The sequence below is a fragment of the Helianthus annuus genome, chromosome 9 (assembly GCF_002127325.2).
Source record: "Helianthus annuus cultivar XRQ/B chromosome 9, HanXRQr2.0-SUNRISE, whole genome shotgun sequence".
Lineage (NCBI taxonomy): Eukaryota > Viridiplantae > Streptophyta > Magnoliopsida > Asterales > Asteraceae > Helianthus > Helianthus annuus.
This window is the reverse complement of record NC_035441.2, coordinates 26,071,979-26,076,748: the sequence shown is the minus strand read 5'-3', so window position 1 is coordinate 26,076,748 and position 4,770 is coordinate 26,071,979. Positions and strand designations below refer to the sequence as shown.

The 4,770-nt window shown below is 35.2% G+C and overlaps 1 long non-coding RNA gene across 1 annotated transcript; it reads right to left on the bottom strand.

The window, feature by feature from the left end:
- Nucleotides 1–468: 468 nt before the first annotated feature.
- Nucleotides 469–3,214, bottom strand: LOC110908164. The gene is made up of 3 exons (XR_002574240.1): nucleotides 3,138–3,214; nucleotides 1,931–2,014; nucleotides 469–653 (listed from the first exon to the last, which is right to left on the bottom strand). It is a non-coding gene; the product is annotated as an uncharacterized LOC110908164 (long non-coding RNA).
- Nucleotides 3,215–4,770: the final 1,556 nt, after the last annotated feature.

The window sequence follows — 4,770 nt, the reverse complement described above, 5'->3', positions numbered from 1 at the left end:
AATTGCGCTTACCCTTCACATGACATACTATTAATTTCCTTCAATTACATAATCTAATACGTACTTACATTTGCTTTTGCCTTTAGGCCTTGATCGAGTCTTGGATTGCACGGGTTCTGGTCACAAGAGCACACCGGTTTGAGTTCAAGTATTTACCTCCTTCTACTTGATTCTCTCAAACCAGGGCTCTGATACCAACTTGTTACGCCCTAACACGTTTTACCTTAAAAATGACGCAGCGGAAAAGGGTTTTAAAATTTCTTTCCTTATTCACGACATTACTTTCGCGAAGGTTCCAAATGCGAAAAAAAATGTTAAACGTTCTATAAAATAATTCACAACATTTACACTAAAATTTACATTTCTAGACGTTATACGCTTCAATTATATGACCGATCTATCCGTGCAATCCTTGCTCTTGACTCGATCTACGTCCGCTTCACTTTCTAAGTTGCAGAAGAAGTCCGTGTGGCACCTGTGGGCATCACATACAACTTAGTCATTAGTCAACGACAACATCATATAACATTAATCTCATATAATTAAATATTGAATAACGTTCGACAATTTAACATTAGTTCATCCAACTATCCTTACTCATCCTCTTATTTCAGGTAGAGCTTAAATTTCGTAAGAATCCGATATTCTCGTTCCTGCATTACGTACCAACCTCAAACGCATAATTAGTAACATTAAAACTCTACGTATTTAAATCATGCACACGTACCATCTTACATGCATACATACTCCTCTACATACATACATACCTTTCCTACATCTTTACATACATGCATACGCTCATACATATCTTTAGACGTACATACCTACACATCTACATACGTACATATCTTCCTACATCTTTACATACAATATTTACAAGGGTCTTAGACTTAGGTTTAAAGCCCATAAACATCTAAGGAACCGTAAAAAAAATAAATCATGTTTGGAAAGTCCGTCGTAGTCCACGGATAACAAACCGAAGCCTACGACACATAAATCAACTTAAATAACAAGAATTTAGCTTTTGAGACTTGGGGAGGTCGTCGCCGACGCCCCTAGGGCCGTCGGCGGCGGGCCTTGCATTTACCCGTAGCCCAAAAACCCGTAGACAGGTAATTAACCCGTCAGCACAAAAACTGATTTTCCCTTGCCCGTCGGCGATGGCCCCCTACCCGTCGGCGACGCCCTCTAGTTTTTGCTGTTTTCTGCAGATTCGTTTCGTCGTCCGAACGCACTAAAACGCGCGTAACTTTTGAACCGTTTACCCGTTTGACCTCCCGTTTCTTCCTACATGCTTGTAAATTCACATTCTATCATATGAACTTAAAATCTTACCCCCGGATTAAGGAAATTCTTATCTTACATGCATTCGACATATTATCATTTTCTAATGATTCGACCCGTTCGTGCATTTATCAACATAATCTATTTATTTGACCTCAATCTCATATGAACTTTAATAATTTCATTGGCGCTCATCATAAAAGATTAAGTTCTCGGACGTCTTGCATCCTTTTAACCCATTTTCACTCAAAAGCTTATTTTTGACCCGTTATGGGTATTTGCGCTTTAAGTGGACTATGACATACAAAACCCTATACTTCGCTTTCATACTTGACCAAAACATTACTCTAATCAATTAGCTTGTTTCCAATAGACATTTAAGGTTGTTTACCCGATATACCTATCAAGGGCGTTTTTGTCAACATTGCTCCATCCTTTACAACCAAGGACTTCCTTGCATATTTAACCAATCCTACCACTTAACTACAACTCTAACGCACATACCTTGCTCGGATCAAAGCTAAGATCCGTTTAATACTTCGTCAATTTCATACAACTCATTCCTATTTGACCTCAATTATCATACTTAATTAAGTTGCAAATAACTTTACATAAACAACTAAAAGTGATTACGGAAATCACTTACCTCGTGCATCCGTATTCATATTTGTTTCTTCGCCACTTCTTGACCCGTTAGCCTTCCGTGCTTGATTCCGTCTCGACATGATTCCTATACTTCCATGTCATCGAAATCACATTCTTATTAGCATACATAATTGTACATGTTAACGATCATATCGATCGCATAATTCCTATTTGACTTTCATTAGTTACTTCTAGTAAGCATAATACATGTGACCAAATTCGTATCATTTCAAACTCATGTAAACCATCATGTCATCGCATTAAACACACATTCGTCAAACACGCTCCATATAACTTACCTTAATCTTACAATTATGACAACTCGTCTAACCATCCTTCTTATACACGGTTGACTTTTAGAAGTCAACGGTTCATTTAGTTTAACTTTCGACTTATCATTATATACCCGTAACATCATAATCGACTATACGGACGACAATACATACATTTTATCATACGATTGGGGTGCGTACCATCTTTTAAGCATAACGTACAACTAATTCATGCACAATCTTCTAAATTCATACATAGTTCATCAAATCCTTCTACTAATCAACATGTGGTATTTAAAATTAAACATCATACATATTATCATCACATTTTGTTCACTTCATCTAACAATAATTCACCATTTCTTATCCAATTTCTTTAAACACTCACACACATGTATGATTCCAAACATTGTTAACATAAGTAAATCATCAATTTACATTACATCATCTAAAACCCACTTCATAACTACTTATTAATCACTTACAAGTGATCCAATCTTAAGTTCTTCATAATTTCATCATACTTTTGATATGTGTACTACCTTGTAAGCATAGTGTACAACTAGTTCATGCATATCCTTCTAATCTCATACATAATTCATCAATTTCTTCCTTCTAATCAACATGAATCATACATGCATAAACATCAAACATACAAGGATCACATTTCCTTCAATTCCTCTCCTAAGAATCCATCTTACAAATCAAAATACATCAATTTTAAGCAAGAATTTAAACATAGATGATTTACCCATGTCATCATCTTCACCATAACAAACGGGTTTCACCCTTAAACATCAAATTAACCTAAACCATGAATAATCCATGTTCCAAATGATGAATCTAACACATACTCATGCTCAATTTGACACAAATTTGCGATTTACAACATAACCCACTTAGTGCATAATCACCAATTTAACTTTTAAGACATACCTTGCGATCCCCTTGTGAAGGTGATCATTAATCTATGCTCGGTTATGAGTTAAAGCTTCATCTTGCCTTTCAATTTGAATATTTTGAAGAAACTAGGGTTTTAACCCTCTTTTCCCTTCCTGATCATCGACACACACACGCACACTATGTGTGGGTGTGGTGTTTTTAATTTGTTTTATAAAATCAAGTTTCCCACTTAACGTTTTTGGTCCCTCTAGTATACATTCCATCATAATTGTTACAAGTTTCATCCCTTAGCTTATCTAATAGACATTTAACTAAGTTTATTAACTTAGTTATTGTATCTCATTTTACTAACACGGTAACGAATTTAATAATTCGAATTTTGGGGTGTTACAAATTCCCCCTGACAACAAACTATTTTCCCATTGTGATTTCAAAATACTTAAGTTTGTTTTAATCAAAATGGTTTTTTCGGAAAATTAGTTTTGTTGAAATTCACCAACCACGTGTAGGTTAGGGGTTTCATCACATTGTTTTTCAATCACTTATATGAAAGTTAAATCAAGTTCAACTTAATGACCTTGAATAACCACTTGTAGGAACAAACACTTGTATGTTCACTTCAACAATACCACTTGTAAGTTGAAATATGACAGTTTTGAATTTTACCACTTGTAGGTTTTCCAAACAAAAACATTTCAAGAATGATGTCGATTCCTGCTCCACGATTACCAACTTGGGTGCTCCGGCAAGTCCTGATTTTAATCATGATAGGTTCTATCCCATGATGATACATACATGGGTGAACCATCTTCATTTGGTTTCTTCTTTTTCAATTCATAATACTCCTTTACCCCTTTGACCTTCCCGTCAATCATTTTTCCAAAAATATTTTGAACTGTGGGGTTAAAGGTTTTTTCAACATTAAATTCTTTCTTTTCAGAGAAGAATTGATTTGAAATCTCAACTTTTCCAATTTTTTATTTTAAATTTTCAGCCCGCAACGGTGGAAAATTTTCATCATCTAGTGGCGGTACTACATTTTCGCTTTTTAGCTCAACTTGTGGCTCCTCTGACTTTGACGAGTTAAATTCATCGCCAGAAGATAGCTCCTCTGATTTTGACGAATCAGAATCATTGCTAGAACTATCATCTGATTTCTTAACAACCCATTTTTGGTTGTTAAGCTTCGCTTTTCTTTTGTAAAAACTCTTTGAACACTTACCAACCTCAAATTTTGAATTTTTGAAAACTTTAAATTGTTCGGTTGATGGTTCAATATCAACAACTTTCTCTTTGAGTTTAGAAACAACTTCCTATTTTGTGTTGGTTGCCTTTGGACAGTTCAAAGCAATGTGACCAACTTTTTGACATTGATAACAGGTTCTTGTCTCCTTCTTCTTCTTCTGAGCAGCTTCATTCTTCATTCCCTCTTGCGTTTTAGCAAGGAATTCTTTGTTCGATTGCTTCCAGAATGAGCTCTTTTCTTCTTCCTCTGAACTTGATCCTGAAACAAATACAGTTTTTGGTTTAAAAGTTTTCTCATTTTTATGATTTTCTGGTGGAATAAAACCCAATCCCTTCTTTTTGAAATTACCATTATGGTTTGGTTTCTTTCGATAACCTGAACCAGAACTGTAACCCTTTTGAAATTACCATTATGGTGTAA